This window comes from Aedes albopictus, chromosome 3 (genome assembly GCF_035046485.1).
Source record: "Aedes albopictus strain Foshan chromosome 3, AalbF5, whole genome shotgun sequence".
NCBI classification, from domain to species: Eukaryota; Metazoa; Arthropoda; class Insecta; order Diptera; family Culicidae; genus Aedes; species Aedes albopictus.
The window spans coordinates 242,085,111-242,104,167 of NC_085138.1; positions in this window are offsets into that span (position 1 = coordinate 242,085,111).

Here is a 19,057-nt window from a genome sequence, read left to right on the forward strand (position 1 = left end):
CACCACTTCCGTTTTACGAATCAGTTTTTAAAATCGCTGAAAATCGATGAAAATGCAAAAGTTTTGTGAATATTTTTGCTGAAGTATCGAACAAATATTGTCTAGTTGCTGTTACCACTTTGGAAGCCTAACAAATGAGGCTTATTATCATTGAAAACGATGAAAGTTTGAAAAATGGCATTTTACCCCACTTGACCCTATCATTGTCAGCTTTCGTGCACACTGGCAAAGCGATCGAACACTAGCGCCTCTTTCCACCGTCGTGGAAATCAAACGAAATGATCGTTAAATGCATGTGCAAAACCGTTTTAAAGAGTGTTACGTCTGTTTGTCTGTGTTGTCACTGTGACCACCGCTGCGCTGGCAGCAAGGGTAATTTAAACAAAGAATTCATTCTGTATCGGATTCTTGCGTAATAACAGACATTTTGCGTATTTGATACGAGATTTGTTAGTCGTTTTTAAGTACTATTTGTTTAAAGCAAAATAACTTTCGTAGCACTGCAGGAGGTGTGTTAGACAGGATCTATGGTGCGACCGTTTATAGGTAATCATACAATCTCTCAGAGTGGACGGTGTTGCTGCAGCATAAATTCGACAAATTGTGGAGCGAAGCAGGCAGAAGCGAAAGCAGCAGACCCACCACTTCCGGGAGAAGAAGCGTCGCCTGGAAGAAGCGGAGCGCGAACAAATGGATCTGCTGTGCCGTTTACAAGAATCGCGGAAGTTCTACCAGAAGCACAACGCATCCCACAAAGACTTCGTGCCCCAAGTCGAAATTTGCAGGGATAAGGACGGGAGCCTCCTGACGGACAAACGTGAGGTGATCGAATGGTGGAAGTAGCACTACGACGAGCACCTGAATGGCGAAGATAATGTAGGTACGGGAGATAAAGGCAGTGAAGGAATGACTATGTTAGTGCAGCAGAGAACGGGAACGAACCACCTCCCACGCTGATGAAAGTTAAGGATGTCATCCATCACCCACCAGCTCAAAACAACAAATCAGCAAAGCAGGACGATATCGCGTCAGAACTAATCAGTAGTTGGTTAGGTTAGAAGCCAAAATCTGGAAAACCAAATAACTACCGGAGGAATGGAAGGAAGAGATAATATAATTTGTCCCAACCATAAGAAAAGCGACAAGTTAAATGTGAGAGAGTCGTCTACCACTTAAAGTAAATGAGTTTGTGGGAAGTAACCAAGTCGGTTTCATCGACGGTCGGTCGACAACAGACTAGATCTCGTACGATAAGAGAATCCTCCAGAAAGGCCGTAAATACCAGGCCCCAACGCATCACCTGTTCATCGACTTAAAGGCGGCATACAAAAATGTCCACAGAAAGCTGTGGGATATCATGGACGAGAACAGCTTACCAGACTGATAAGAGCGTAAACATGAACTATCCAGCTCATTCGAATCTCGACGGGACTGCAACAAGGCGATCGACTTTCAAGCCTAGGGGATTCTGGGGTAATACGCACCACTTAAGGAAGATGCGTCCAAATGCATATAAAAAGGCAACTTTTTATTGGTTTAATGCATGCATTCATTGCATATACTTTCATTCTAAGGGAAACCAAACAAAATTTCAGCCTTAATACAGTTCAGCTCTTGAAAATAACGTTTTTTGTAAAGACTAGCATTACGGCTTCGTATGATTATGCGGGGCAGTATGCACCCTTGCTCGGGGTAAAATGCACTACAACAATGGGGCAGGATGCACTCAAACAAAGGGGCAAGACGCACCACAACATTGAGACAAGATGCACCGTCGAGTTTAGAAATCTTTTTACTTCTTAGACAAAATGCATGTTTTATAAGGTTTTAAGACAAACAATAGCTCAATTTTGTTTGCGATTACTTACAGAGCACTCATAGATATTATTACAGCTTGTTTTCTATAGGTGCGTTTTGCTCCAACCAATGGAGTGCATATTGCCCCAATCAATAGCAAAAAATAAAAGAGTTTAAAACATATAATTTACGTAGATTACTGTTTAAGTTATTTTTCCTATGCTTAGCATTGCCCTCAATGAACAGAATAAACACAACAGCATTAGATGTTTGGTCGGTTTTCACCATCAAATCATTCGGCAAACGATCGGGAAAATTACATCAGAATCGTGCTTTTCAATTTCATTAATTTTTCTCACTAATTACGTAACGCAGATATGTAAAAATTTCCAGATGCTCATTTATTAAGACGTTCTATTAGACTGATAAGGTTTCAAAGCTCTAAAACCGATAATCCCTGAAAAACAAAGGGGGTGCGTTTTGCCTCGACAGTGCGTATTACCCCAGATGCCCCTACTATATAATATCGCCCTGGAGGGTGTTACATGACGAGCTGAGGTACGATGTGCATTTTAAATGGCTAATTTGATTCGGTAAAATTGATTTCACGCGGAAAGTTGGCGTATCTTAGTTTAATAAGTAATCTAGCTTTCAAAACGCAAGATACCAATGAAATCATCTTAATCTTAGTCATAAGGCCTCGTTTGCTCAGGGATGCATATTACCCCACCTACCCTAACGGTTTTGCACTTTGTGGTGAACCCAACATCCTGAAAATCTCCAAAGCTGGACCGATAAGGTGTATAGGTGGCCAGGGCGTGTTGCAAAAATGCCGGACAACAACCCTGCAAAGTTGATGTTCGAAAATAACATAGTTGGTACAAAAAGGCGTGGATTGCAAAAATCACGATGGGCGGACCTCGTGAGCGTTGGGCGTTACTGACGTTGGAGAGTTTGAGCTGCAAATCGTGAATTATTGCGACAAATGTTGGTTCAGTGTTATAATGAATTTGATGAAATAACGTCAATAATTTGTATCCATTTCTGCTTCGTTATTTCCGTATTATTCCATTTCTTCCCCTAGTATTTAGATACCTTTTCTTTCCACCTACAGCCGCAACTGATAACTGCATATTCTCCTAACCCAATTTCATTTTATTAAAATGTGTGCCTCCTGCGACGCCTGAATTCGCCTCATTAAGGTACTGTATTCATAGAACCGAGCAGTTTCTGACGACAACAGATTGCAAGTAGGCGGCAAATGTTATGCATAGCTTGATTATGCTGAGAACAGAAAAAGAGACTTTTTCTTTCAACCAGCCGAACCACATGTTTCATCAGCACCACTCAGAGTAGGATCTGCTGCTGCATCGAAAGTGGAACTTGGTGCAAAATGTGCTTAATCAGCTTTTCCGAGTGTCGTTCCAGTGTATTTATTCAGTTTTCCATCTATAGACCGAAGATTATGTTTGAGGGGCAAGTGTTTTAGTTTTTTCAGCGTATCACATTCTTCAATGGATTTAATGCATTCTTACATACATTTCACGTGTGGTTCTATACATATATTGAAATAAATGAAAAAAAAAACCCTAATCACTCCACCTAGCGGTGATGGCGCCTTTCTCGTGCCTTCGAAAACACATTTCAACAAAACTCAAGTGACATGTTGATAAATATCGCACTTTCATACGTTAAACAAAAATCCATTACATGTCACCAGAAATCATATCGTTTATGTGGCTTAAGGACATATATGAGCGAACCCAAAGATGGCCGTCACAATGCACAATGGTCCACGAACCAGATATACGAGGAAAGATGCATGCAGCGCCTTCAAATGATTTTTTAGACAAATATGGTCTTCTACAAAGTTGTTCCCAAAAATAAGGCCCTCTTTTCAATATACATGAAAATTAGGGTGGTCCATATTTTCATACATTCTTGGAGAAAGTTGTAGATCTATCAATTTTGAGCAAGTTTGCCGAAGACACTTTTAATGTAGCTTTAAAATTGACCGATCTAGAGGTATTTTTCTGAATAAGCTTAAAGTGGTTCAAGAAAATCGGTTTTCTGGCGTTAACATTTTCAGTTTCGATTTTTCATCAAAGTCGCCCAAGAAACACTTGTAGAGCATTTGAAGACGCGTCGTTTCGTGCGCTGAGATGATCGTTATCTCTTTTGGTTCAAAAGTTATAGGCATTTTTCTTAAAAAATCATAGTTTTATAAAAAGGTGTTATAACGGGTTGTAACGATATAATATGTTCGCATCATATATAACCGCATTGAAAATGCATTTCAATCCAACCGTTTGCCTATGCTGGCAAAAGCTCGATTTAGATGCTGTCAGTAAGGTGCAAGATTGCACTAAAGAAATTTCCCATGCGCCACCTAGGAACGAATAGAATCATTAAACGGAAATATTTCAAATTCAAATATATTGCGTCGTAGAGAGTCCAATAAATCTACCAGTGGAAAATTCCTAGTATCTAAATAAATACCCAATGGAAAATTACACTCTCTTTGATCTGCCAATCGGAGGATATTGCGCAGTTGAATTTAGGCTTTTAACAATTTATCGCGCGTATCCCTCATCAGATAAGTGGAGTGCTTTGTAGCGAATAGACCAATTTTTTGGAGTGAATAGTATCATTTGCCAAGTGAATAATAAACTGTGCTTTGGATATTTCTAAACTCGAAGTAAGTCTCCGCGCGTTTCTTAGTGGTTTTTAAAATATTTAATTTGAATTTGTGTCTTCTGTAACAGCTAAATTTGTCGAAATAGTGTTGGCAAAGAACAAATAAATAGTGAATTTAGTAATTGAATAAATTCAGGTAAGCCTAAATACCAAACCATTCAGTGAGCAATTAAGTGATTTAATCCGCGTTGCACAGGACAATCGTGCCCAAGCAACGTGGGCACTTAGTCCGGGGTGGACTTAGTCCGGAGTAGAAGCTGATCGAAAGTTTGGCCCTGATTCGAATTGAGTCGTGAGTGGATCATTCGTCACTTCCAAAGGCAGTGAGGACATCTGCCGGTCCCTCGACTGAAGCGCAGTGCTGTCGGCGGCTCTGAAACCTAACGTTAGCCATTCGTCGGACTCGAGTGTGTCGTGCAACATCACACACAAGCCATAGTGTCATCGCCCGTCAATAAGTCGCTCGGCGTAGGCCCACGCAACATAATCCAACGGCCATTCACTCCACACACACCGGGGACGCATCTACCCCGACGCCGGCGCGCGAGGCACGTGCGCATAGAGTGGACGAGTTAGAGCCCGACACCGATACTCGTTGGTGACGATCAACGAGGTGTTGTATTTTGCGGTTGGTGAGATCGAGGTCGACTACAGCCTGTTTTGCGGACTTCCGACGCTGGATCAAGGAAGAAAAAGGTCAGATCTGATCAATTAGCTCACTTTTTGTTGAAACTATTAGAGCCTAAAAGTTAATCAAGCGTGACGTCACCCTAGGGAATAGGTTTGCTTGAATTTAATAAATTATCGCCTGGATTCAAGATTTCTAAAATAAATCCACACAAAATTTTGCTCGATAAATTTAGTTGAAATTGTTTCGCGTTCGACCTTTGAATTAATCGAACAAATTACTTCTAGTTTAGATTAGTATTCCACTATTTTAGTCGCGTCACGCAATAAAGATTAATTTTCCAAATAAATTGTTTTAAGTTTAATTTAGCTCGACAATTCCACTTTTGACGGATCATTGAAGGTTTTCTTAGTTTTTTTCGTAGTTTATTATTGAAATGAGTCTGGATAGGTTTGTTTGATTGCCTACGACGTTTGGGTTCAAAAGTGAACATTCGATTCTAGTGAACTGAGTTACCTGCCCTGAGAAGGCAGTCTCTTTCCGGGCAAATTTGACTGAGTAACGGTCCTTCTTTTGGAGGTGGCGCATAAGCCGTTTGCTTTGAAACAGAACGGAGCGTTACAGGGTTGGGGCAAACATAAAAAATATCTTTTGCCCGCATTCAAAAGAAGAAATGTTGTCATAAAACATATTGAAAAATTAGGGGGGTGTTATTTTTGTAACTCAAGTGAAAAATACTTGAAAAGTGCCTATTTTTTCTAGAAAATCCTCAATATCTTTTGAACGGAATGACGTAGCAACATTCTCAGCGCACGAAAATGTGCGTTTTTTAAAGCTCTAAAACTGGTCCTTAGACAACTTTGATGAGAAATTTGAAACAAAAAAGATAAAGGGTTTAAACTGTTTTGACCAAATTTGAAGCATTTTCCCATAGTTTTCATAGGGTGACGCTGGAACAAATCGTTTTATTGCTTTATCTTTTTTGTTTCAAATTTCTTGTCAAAGTCGCCTGAGAACCACTTTTAGAGCTTCGAAAAACGCGTGCGCTGAGAATGTTGCTACGTCATTCCGTTCAAAAGATATTGACGATTTTCTAGAAAAAATAGGAACTTTTCAAGTATTTTTCACTTGAGTTACAAAAATAACACCCCTCTTATTTTTTGATATGTTTTATAACAACATTTCTTCTTTTGAATGCGGGCAAAAGATATTTTTTATGTTTGCCCCAACCCGTTATAACACCTTTTTATAAAACTATGATTTTTTAAGAAAAATGCCTATAACTTTTGAACCAAAAGGGATAACGATCATCTCAGGAATAGGGTGCGACTCAAAACTCTTTGCGTGCCGCACACTCTGCTACGAGACAGCACAACAAACTAGAAGGAGACGAGTACGCGCAATCGGTTGTGTGTTGCTCGCTTACTTTGCCGCGCGCTGGAGCTCTCCTGTCTCTCACGCTCTGTCGTATGCACTCTCTCGGTGCTTGTCTCCGTGCTTTGCACTTGGCTTGATACTACGCACGATTGGAAAAATTTCGAATCAAACGACTCATCACTTGTCAACCCTTGACAAGCTTAACCACTTTGCCGAAAACACAAACTCTTCAATTAATTTATTAATTGATTTTTTCTGTTTGGAGACAAGTGCAGTCTCAAGCACCGTGCATTACTCCCTGCGCCGTAGAGCTAGTGCTGCGATTGTCTCTCGCACAATTACGAAAGCTCTCACTCATACGTCTCTTGTCTCTCGGCAAAACGGGAGACGAGCACTTGCGATTGTGTGAAGCACACGCTTTTTTCGCACTGCACGGTGCATGCCGCCAATCCCTGGATCATCTCAGCGCACGAAACGACGCGTCTTCAAATGCTCTACAAGTGTTTCTTGGGCGACTTTGATGAAAAATCGAAACTGAAAAAGTTAACGCTAGAGAACCGATTTTCTTGAACCACCCTAAGCTTATTCAGAAAAATACCTCTAGATCGGTCAATTTTAAAGCTACATAAAAAGTGTCTTCGGCAAACTTGCTCAAAATTAATAGATCTACAACTTTCTCCAAGAATGTATACAGTTATTCATGCAAATAAAAAAGTTTGGTCACCAATTTCTTTGAAAATATAGACCACCCTAATTTTCATGCACATTTTAAAGAGGGCCTTATTATTAGCGACAACTTTGTAGAAGACCACATTTGCCTAAAAACTCATTTGAATGCGTTGAATGCATCTTTCCTCGTAAATCTGGTTCGTGGACCACTGTGCAATGGCTGCTTTGCAAATATCGAAAGCACGGATCTCGTCAAACAAACAAACAACAAACAGAGCTGAAGAAGCAATTACTATTATTATTATTATTATTATTATTATTATTATTATTATTATTATAGAGTTTTGGCACTTCTCAGCAAAAATTGCTGGAAACTTTCACCTACCCCGGGCAATCGGAATGCCAAAGGGGATTAGGCTCTGTGGATCTCATTAGCCGGTTTTTTAGCTTATCCTAATGAGTCTGCTTTTGGATGTACTTTCAGTTGTGATGATTCAGGAACCGCCTAACTATACTACAGGTTCCAAGAATCACCGCTTTCAGGATGCTGTTCAGGTCCTTCTTCAATTCCAGCTCGTCTAGGGACCTCAGGAGAGATTTAGGGACAACTCCGGTTGCCGAGAGGACAACCGGAACTATACGGACGTCCTCCAGGTGCCACATCTGCTTCAACTCCTCCGCTAGGTCGTGGTACTTGGTTATCTTGCCGGAGAACGTTGATTGGACATTATGGTCTAACGGTACAGCGATGTCGATGAGAGTTACTCGCTTCATCCTTTTGTCGAAAACCACAATGTCAGGCCGGTTGGCACGAATGAGGACGTCCGTAATGATCTCGCGATCCCAGTACAGCTTTATGCAACTATTTTCCAGAACCGGGTCCGGCTAGTACTTGTAGTAGGGTACAAATCTGTCGACCAAGTTGTGCTTTAAAGCAAGCTGTTGGTGCACAATCTTGGCAACTTCGTTGTGACGATCAAGGTAAGCTGATCCAGCTAACACTGAACAGCCTGCAACGACATGCTCGATCGTTTCCCCTACTGAATTACACTTCCTACAACGGTCCTCCACGTCCTCGTGCAATATGTACCGCCGATAGTTCTTCGTCGCAATTACCCGGTCCTGGATGGCTACCATGAAACCTTCTGTTTCTGAGAACAGGTCACCCCGCACCAGCCACGCGTTTGACGCCGCCTTATCGATGTGCTCGAGTTCCAGTTGATGGGGGTGCGTCCCATGCAACTCCTTTTGCTTCCACGTTACGATCATCTCGTCGACGGTCTTGATGTCGCAGTTCAGCTGATAATCCTCCTGCGCCAGATGCAGGGCGCTGTAACCGTGGTCAGCTTCACATACAGTGCGGTACATTTCGTGACGGTTCTGGCTTTCTACGAAATATGCCCGCAGCTGCTGGATCTGGGAGACACATAGTGCCTGGATATCGGTGACGCCTCTTCCTCCTACTGCGCGTGGCAGGGTGACTCTCTCGATGGACGACTTTGGATGGCGCATGCGGTGCTTGGTGAACGCCACTCGTACTGCTCGTTCTAACGCCTCGAGGTCAGTCTTGGTCCACTTTACCACCCCAAAGCTGTAGGTCAACAGGGGCACAGCAAACGTGTTGATCGCCTTCACCTTGTTGCCGGCTGACAGAAAGCTCCTCAGAACACAGTTGACACGATGCAAGAACTTGTCCTGCAGTTCCTTCTTGATCGCTGTGTGGCGAATACCTCTAAGTTGCAGGAAGCCGAGGTACTTGTACACTTCGCCTTCAACCATATTCCGAATCTCCTCCTGTTCGTTGACGCGGAAACAGCTGGCGTCCACTACTTGACCCCGGCGAAGATGGACTGACCGACATTTGTCAATTCCAAACTCCATCCGGATGTCGTTGCTGAACACCGTCACAAGCTGCAACAGTTGATGCAGCCTCTGTACTGATTCCGCAAACAGCTTCAGGTCGTCCATAAAGAAGGTGTGGGTTATTCTTGTACTCCTTCCCCCACTTTTCAGTTGGTAGCCATAGTTGCATTGGTTGAGTGCTCTGCTGAGGGGGTTCATTGCAAGGCAGAACCATAGCGGACTGAAGGTATCGCCTTGAAATATACCCCTCCTGATGCTGAGAGTTCTGGACCGCAACACAGCTGTTCCGTCGGTGATTTGTAGGGACGTGCTCCACATCCCCATCGCGTGTTGCATCAGCCTGATGACGTTCCCGTCTACCTTGTACAACTGCAGCACCTTAAGAAGGTACGAGTGCGGCACTGAGTCGTAGCCGGTTTTTTAGCTTATCCTAATGAGTCTGCTTTTGGATGTACTTTCAGTTGTGATGATTCAGGAACCGCCTAACTATACTACAGGTTCCAAGAATCACCGCTTTCAGGATGCTGTTCAGGTCCTTCTTCAATTCCAGCTCGTCTAGGGACCTCAGGAGAGATTTAGGGACAACTCCGGTTGCCGAGAGGACAACCGGAACTATACGGACGTCCTCCAGGTGCCACATCTGCTTCAACTCCTCCGCTAGGTCGTGGTACTTGGTTATCTTGCCGGAGAACGTTGATTGGACATTATGGTCTAACGGTACAGCGATGTCGATGAGAGTTACTCGCTTCATCCTTTTGTCGAAAACCACAATGTCAGGCCGGTTGGCACGAATGAGGACGTCCGTAATGATCTCGCGATCCCAGTACAGCTTTATGCAACTATTTTCCAGAACCGGGTCCGGCTGGTACTTGTAGTAGGGTACAAATCTGTCGACCAAGTTGTGCTTTAAAGCAAGCTGTTGGTGCACAATCTTGGCAACTTCGTTGTGACGATCAAGGTAAGCTGATCCAGCTAACACTGAACAGCCTGCAACGACATGCTCGATCGTTTCCCCTACTGAATTACACTTCCTACAACGGTCCTCCACGTCCTCGTGCAATATGTACCGCCGATAGTTCTTCGTCGCAATTACCCGGTCCTGGATGGCTACCATGAAACCTTCTGTTTCTGAGAACAGGTCACCCCGCACCAGCCACGCGTTTGACGCCGCCTTATCGATGTGCTCGAGTTCCAGTTGATGGGGGTGCGTCCCATGCAACTCCTTTTGCTTCCACGTTACGATCATCTCGTCGACGGTCTTGATGTCGCAGTTCAGCTGATAATCCTCCTGCGCCAGATGCAGGGCGCTGTAACCGTGGTCAGCTTCACATACAGTGCGGTACATTTCGTGACGGTTCTGGCTTTCTACGAAATATGCCCGCAGCTGCTGGATCTGGGAGACACATAGTGCCTGGATATCGGTGACGCCTCTTCCTCCTACTGCGCGTGGCAGGGTGACTCTCTCGATGGACGACTTTGGATGGCGCATGCGGTGCTTGGTGAACGCCACTCGTACTGCTCGTTCTAACGCCTCGAGGTCAGTCTTGGTCCACTTTACCACCCCAAAGCTGTAGGTCAACAGGGGCACAGCAAACGTGTTGATCGCCTTCACCTTGTTGCCGGCTGACAGAAAGCTCCTCAGAACACAGTTGACACGATGCAAGAACTTGTCCTGCAGTTCCTTCTTGATCGCTGTGTGGCGAATACCTCTAAGTTGCAGGAAGCCGAGGTACTTGTACACTTCGCCTTCAACCATATTCCGAATCTCCTCCTGTTCGTTGACGCGGAAACAGCTGGCGTCCACTACTTGACCCCGGCGAAGATGGACTGACCGACATTTGTCAATTCCAAACTCCATCCGGATGTCGTTGTTGAACACCGTCACAAGCTGCAACAGTTGATGCAGCCTCTGTACTGATTCCGCAAACAGCTTCAGGTCGTCCATAAAGAAGGTGTGGGTTATTCTTGTACTCCTTCCCCCACTTTTCAGTTGGTAGCCATAGTTGCATTGGTTGAGTGCTCTGCTGAGGGGGTTCATTGCAAGGCAGAACCATAGCGGACTGAAGGTATCGCCTTGAAATATACCCCTCCTGATGCTGAGAGTTCTGGACCGCAACACAGCTGTTCCGTCGGTGATTTGTAGGGACGTGCTCCACATCCCCATCGCGTGTTGCATCAGCCTGATGACGTTCCCGTCTACCTTGTACAACTGCAGCACCTTAAGAAGGTACGAGTGCGGCACTGAGTCGTACGCCTTCTTGTAGTCGATGTAAGCCATGCTCAGGTTCCTCTGCTTATCGGTGGCTTGACCCACAATGACTGCATCTATAATGACCTGATCTTTGCAGCCTTGCGTGTTTTTGCGACACCCTTTTTGTTCTTCGGTCATCACGTTGTTGGCATCGCAGTGGGTTTGTATCCTCCTCGCTATCACCGACGACAGCACTTTGTACAGACTCGAAAGACACGTTATTGGTCTGTACTTTGCTGGGTCAGCTGTGTTTTGGTCCTTCGGCAGAAGATAAGTGATACCCCTGGTAATGAACTCTGGTAGCTGCGTGGGGTCTTCTAGCACCATGTTGAAGCATTCCGCCATCCGCCCGTGGATCGTCGTGAGCTTTTTATACCAAAAATTGTGCACGAAATCGGGTCCTGGTGCAGCCCAATTTCTGGTATACCGGGTAGCCTCGCGTATATCCTGAGCGGTTACTACGACCGCGGTCATGTCTCCAACTCCATTACACTGTCGCTCTTCTTCTGCCAACCACATCCCATCGTCGCTGTGCTGGACAGGGTTCTCCCATAGATTGGCCCAGAACTGTGTAACTTCGCCAATCTCCGGAAGGCCTTCTCCATAGTCAGGCTTGTCGTTTCGGATGCAGTTGTAGAACTCTCTTTCGTTAATGTTGAACATCCGGTTTTGTTCCTTCCGCTTCGAACATTCTCCATAACGCCGCAGTCGTTTCGCAAGAGCACTCAACCGCTGTACATGGGTGTCGAGGATCTCCGTAATGTTGACTTCTGTGAGATCTCGGAGTTCTGCGGGCTTCACAATTTCAGCAACATAACGAACTAGCCTCGTTGATCGATTCCCCTGCTTGTACTGTGTTAATCGACCAATCTTGGTCCGCAATGTGGCGATCCGGTTCTCCAAACGTCGCATCCACGCGGGTTTCTGTGTGCTGGGGCGTGTGCGACCTTCACCGTCGCCTTGCGGGCGCGTCCGCAGTCCCAGCGTCTTGACAACAGCCACCGCAGCTGAATACACCGTAAACTGCAGATCCTCAAGGTGCTGTACGGCCTCCAAGTACTGTGGCAAAATATCCTGGTTTAGGATGCTTACTGCACTTGTTAACCGATAGGAATTCCGCAGCTTTGGTATTCGGTGCCGGGACATGGGGTCTGTCCCACGAAACTGCGTGACTGCTGTGGCCATGTGGAGCGCTAGTTCGTCTCGTAGTTGCTGTCGTTGCATATCCGCTGTTGGTCCTGGAGCAGTGGGTGCAGTCGTATCACGACTCTCACTCGCGTTCGATGCATCCAGCCCATCAGAACTCCTTCTCGACGTATCGCTCGATCTTGTCCTCTCCTCTCCCACTTCCCTCTGCGCTTCCAGCTTGATGCACTCCACTTCTGCAGCTGTGAGCATATTATGAGACATAATTGCTCGCTGTCGTGTGTACAGTTTGTTCAAGTCAAGCTGGTTCGCAAAGCGAGGGAATCTCTCGTTGAACATTTCCAGCATCCCTGATCTGCCGGACATGTCCGTCTCCATCCTCGTGCAGACAAAATAGCAGCGAATCACGTACATATTCATCTCCCTCGTCCACATGATCCGCTGCCGTCGGCCGCCTGCTAACGTGAGTGACTGACGTCGATCAGCCACAGCAACATTGGCAGGTGCAGCATGGCCTTGGTGATTGCTATTGCTGCCGTTTCTGCTCTGCGTTCGTGGTACGGGCTGTGCCCGTTGACTGGAAGGCCGCTCTTGCACCACTTCCTCTTCCAGCCGCTGGCCGCTCGCTCTGTCCCCCGTTCCAGGACCAGCTCCAGTAGGGGCTCCCTCCTCGGGCGATCGCATTCTTCTATTTCGTCTAGCTCGTGTCTCCATATGGGTGTGCTTTCTCTCCCGGAAGCTACGGGTTCTGCATTGGCATTTACTCCAAGTACAGTGCTAAATAGCTTGGCTCAAGCGCCGCTGCTCGCCGAGGGTGGTTTTTCATGGTCGCCCAGGAGATATTTTACCTTGAGCTCCCACTCCTCAAATGGTGGTTTTTCATGGACGCCCAGGAGTTATTTTACCTGAGCTCCCACCTATTTATTATTATTATTATTATTATTATTATTATTATTATTATTATTATTATTATTATTATTATTATTATTATTATTATTATTATTATTATTATTATTATTATTATTATTATTATTATTATTATTATTATTATTATTATTATTATTATTATTATTATTATTATTATTATTATTATTATTATTATTATTATTATTATTATTATTATTATTATTATTATTATTATTATTATTATTATTATTATTATTATTATTATTATTATTATTATTATTATTATTATTATTATTATTATTATTATTATTATTATTATTATTATTATTATTATTATTATTATTATTATTATTATTATTATTATTATTATTATTTATTTCGACATTTTACCCAAAAGTGAGCATTTGTGTCGGGCGAAAAAGCAATGAGCAGCCTTGCTCAGTCTAGAGTTCGTCCCTATATCAAATAAACCCATATAACATGGATTTAGAGCTTAAAACGCCATTTCACAGCCACCATCTTGAATTTCGAGCAGCCCCCTTGGTGTTTGGGCCATCATTTTGCATATTGCGGTCGCCATTTTTGGACTTCAGACATCTTTCTTATACCAAATATACCCATATTACATGCATTTAGGGTTTTTAACTGCTTTAAATAGCCGCCGTCTTAAATTAGGAGCCGCCATTTTGGATTTTAGAACGCCCTCTTGGAAATTGTGGTCGCCATTTTTGGACTCCGGATATCTTCCTTATACCAAATATACCCATTTTTCATAGTTTTGAGGCCTAAAACTCTCTTAAACAGCCTCCATCTTTAAATTGAAGCGGCCATCTTGAATTTTAGACCACTATATTGGATATTCAGGCCGCCATTTTCGGACTCCAAACATTTTCTCCATACAAAATACCCTTATTGCATGGTTTGGGGCCTGAAACTCCGTTATATAGCCGCCATATGAAATTTGGAGCCGCCATTTTGTATTGTAAACCGCCATCTTGGATGTTCAGGTTGCCAAACTTCACTATACAGCCTCCATCTTGAATTTGGTGCCGCAATTTTGGATTTTAGACCGCCATCTTGGATATTCAGATCGCCATTTTTGGACTCCAGTCATATTGCCCATGCAAAAAATACCCACATTGCATGTTTTTAGGGCCTGAAACTCCATTAAACAGACGCCATCTTGAAATTGGAGGTACCATCTTGAATTTCAGACCGCCATCTTGGATATTCTGGTCGCAATTATTGAACTCCAAACATTTTCCCCATACAAAATATACCCATACTGCATGGTTTAGGGCAGTGGTGCTCAGGTTGGAGGATACCGCGGGCCAAATTTGCAATTCGGGATCGACCTGCGGGCCGCACAAAATATAGATGTACAAAAACAACAAAAAGAAGCAGCATATTTATTAAAAATCTGAACTGTTCAGAACTTGTGTAAGGGTCAAACTTTATAATCTATTGCCCTTCGTGGAGTTCAGTTTAGATTCATAAGTTTGGATGAGATAAACGTTTGAGCTTCAAATTTAAATTAAAACAAACAATTTAGAAGCTGCCCCTAGAATTGCCTTGAAGCAACTTCAACAACTTGTCAAGCAGCTTTTACAAGAATTTCTTTTGAATCGCTCCAAACCTGGATTTTCTCCTGAAATTTCTTGTGGAGTTGCTCCAGAAGGTTTTCGAGAAATTTCTTGATGTTTCTTTTAGTTTTTCTAGAATTCTTTTGGAACACCTCCAAGAACTCCTCTTAAATTTGCCTTTGGAACTGCCCTGAAGTTACTTAAGGAATTCCTCAATAATCGTTTCCAAGAATTTCTCCTAGAGTAGCTTCCGATTTTTTTCGAAAATTTTCCAGGAGTTTCTTGAAGATTTTAGTAAATTCTTTCCATAAGTCTCTTCTAAAGTTGATGAAATACTTCATCATAATATTTCTTCAAAAAATAGATTGTTTAACAATTGTTTCCGGAAGTCTCTACAACATTATCTTCTAAAGTTGCTGCATAAGTTGTTTCAAATTTATTGTTCATATTTTCCTCAGGCGTTATAGGCATCTTTTGTGTCTTGATGCAGTTGGTCCTGGAATCTTGTTTGTAGTTACTCCTGAAAAATATTTCGGAGTTGCGATTTCCAATCTTACCAAAACGGATTGTTCTTTTTGTTTATTTATCATATAATTTGATCAGCATTTTTTTTTGTTTGATTTCTTAATAAATTTAACGAGTTATTTCAAATAATCGTTCAAAAATTTCGATTCGTCTTAAAGTACTCCGCGGGCCGCATCTTAAGGCTTGGAGGGCCGCAGGATGAGCACCACTGGTTTAGGGTTTAAAACTCCATTATACAGCCGCCATCTTGAATTTGGAGCTCCCGTTTTAGATTTTAGACCGCCATCTTGAATTTTGGAACGACATCGTAGAATTTTCGGTCTCCTGTGTTGATATCCGCACAAAATTTGTGAACCATGCTGAAGGCTACAAAAATCGCCGCGGTTTGATGCGTCGCAGTTCAGTTTTATATGTGGCCAGTTCTACCGGTGCTGGTCCGGATCACTAAATTGGCCATAACTCCGGAACGCCTTGACTAATCCGAACGATTTTCAATAGCAAACAATGCGGTAAAATTCCGGTTCGATTCGAGCTATAATCCGGAAAATCGTCCAATGGGAAGTGCCTTAAAAGTGAGTGACCTTTTTTTTGAACACAGACATACATACATACATACATACATACATACATACATACATACATACATACATACATACATACATACATACATACATGGGAGCAACGTAGGTTACCTTACAGAGCAGCAAGAGCCGCAGTGAACAAAGCGATCAAGCTCAGCAAGAAAGCCTGTCTTGACAATCTCTGTCATAAGGCCAACTTGAATCCATGGGGTAGTGCGTACAAAGTAGCAATGTCGAAGATAAAAGGTCCTGCGGTACCACCCGACAGATGCCCGGAAAAGATGAAAGTTATCATCGAGGCACTGTTTCCGATTCACGAGCCGACAATCTGGCCGCCCACACCGTACGTCAATCAGGATACCCACGATGAAGAAATCAGGGTGACTAACGAAGAGCTGATCGCGGTAGCGAAAGCCTTGCCAATCGAGAGAGCCCCTGGCCCGGACGGGATACCAAACGTGGCCCTAAAAGCAGCAATCTACGAAAACCCGGATATGTTCAGGAGCACAATACAACATTGCATTCAGGAGGGCAGTTTCCCTGACATCTGGAAACGACAGAAATTGGTGCTACTGCCAAAGCCTGGGAAACTTCCCGGCGACCCATCAGCGTATAGGCCGATATGCCTATTGGATAGCGTTGGTAAATTGTTGGAGAGAGTGGTCCTAAACAGGCTCACGAAATACACTGAGAGTGAGAGCGGTCTATCAGAATTGCAGTTCGGATTCCGGAAAGGCAGGAGCACTGTAGATGCCATCAGAACGGTTGTGGATGCTATGCAGACGGCGCAGAAGCAACAGAGAAGGGGAAACCGTTACTGCGCGGTGGTCACCCTAGACGTCAAAAATGCTTTCAACAGTGCCAGCTGGGCAGCAATTGCCGATTCGCTGCACAGGCTGAGGGTACCTGAGTATCTGTGCCAAATTCTGAAAAGTTATTTCCAGAACCGCAGATTGATCTACGAAACAGACGCCGGAAAAAGGAGTGTGGCTATTACGGCGGGCGTTCCACAGGGATCCATTCTGGGCCCGACTCTCTGGAACGTCATGTACGATGAGGTTTTGAAACTGAGCCTTCCCAGAGGAGTAAAGGTCGTCGGATTTGCGGATGACGTGGCGCTGCTTGTGATCGGAGAAACACGAGAGGAAGTAGAAGTACTGGCCACGGAGGCGATAGACACGGTGGAAGACTGGATGCGGGAGAAGAAGCTATCTCTAGCTCACCACAAGACTGAGATAGTTGTCATCAGCAACCGGAAGAATGTGCAGCATGCAACAATTGTGGTTGGCGAGTGTACTATCGACTCGAAGCGCGAAGTCAGACACTTGGGAGTGATGCTAGACGACCGACTGAACTTCAACAACCACGTTGACTACGTCTGCAAGAAGGCCACGGTGGTGATCTCGGCACTATCCCGGATTATGCCTAACAACTCTGCGATCATCAGCAACAAGCGGAGACTACTAGCGAGCGTATCATCATCCATCGTCAGATACGCAGCCCCAGTATGGTCGTCGGCATTAAAGACTGGAAGAAACCGCGCCCAGCTGAACCGTACGTCCAGGCTGATGGCGATGCGAGTGTCGAGTGCGTATCGAACCATCTCGTCAGACGCCGTGTGTGTAATAGCCGGGATGATCCCTATCTGCCTTCTACTGGAAGAAGATAGCGAATGCTACAGGGACCGAGGCACAAGAGGAATTCGGAAGAGAGCGCGAGTCAGCACACTACACAAGTGGCAGCAGCAGTGGGATAACGCTGCGAATGGCAGGTGGACTCATCGTCTAATTCCCAACGTGTCGATGTGGATCACCAGAGCACACGGGGAGGTTAACTTCCACATGACACAATTTCTGTCTGGTCATGGGTGCTTTAAGCAGTACTTGTACAGATTCGGCCATGCCAGTTCACCGATCTGTCCTGAGTGTCGGGACACAGAAGAAACACCGGAGCACGTCATCTTCAGTTGTCCAAGGTTCGCGCATTCGCGAGGAGAAATGGCAGCAATTGTCGGCGTCGACGTAAATGTGGAAAATATCGTCGAACGTATGTGCAGCGACGAAGAAAAGTGGAACGTAGTTAACAGGACTGTAGTTCAGATCATGGTTGTACTACAGCAAAGTTGGCGGGAGGAACAACGATCGGTTTCGGGAGACATTCCTTCGCCGGGAAACTCTCTGACGGAGTAGAGCCGAGGGCTAGTAGAGTAGAACGCGTCGTAGCACCGCGGTGGGCACCGGTCTGGGTCGTCGGAGCGCCAGTGAACCGGACGCCAGGACCCACCGGCATCGCTGGAGTGACTTCGGCACCCTGCCGGTAAGTTCGTAATGTCCGCAAGGCGTAGAAGATGTCTGCCTCCGGGCGGGTCTGCGCTGAATGGCGAAAAATGTAGGAAATTAACAAATTACTAACAGGAGCTAAATGGTTCAGCATGACGCATGTTACTTGCTGATTGGCGAAACCTAACAAATTAACAACAAGAGCTAAATGGCTTAGCATGGAGGTAGCGAAAGAGCATAGAAAATTTTAACAATAACAGCGTAGAATAACAAATTGGTGATGGTGCACAAGGCACATAACGCCTCCCCTCCGAAGAAATACTGCATGGTGGAACCGGAGGGGAATTTAAGGTGGAGGTGAACTAGGAGAGTGTTTTTAGTGGGTAGGCGCACATTCGAATCCCACACAGCGTCTTTTGAAGATTTTTGGACTCCTAGAATTAAAAAAAAAAACATACATACATACATACACACATACATACACTCAGGGCAGCAGGGACAGGAGTCCAGGGGCTTGACGAACCCCCCCTTCTGCGAGTCTGGTGGAAGCTTGGGAATTTTTCCTCAGCGAAAACTGTTCACACACCCGTGTGGATTACCACCATTGGCACTTCCTTTGCGGAGTGACCGAGCTTCTGGTTTCCAGACAGCTCAAGCAGAGGATGCCTAGGATGTGGCGGGGTTTTAACAGTGGGCTCTGTTGGATCCCCATAAAAAGCCACACATCTGCAAGCAACTCCGTACAAGCGACCTGG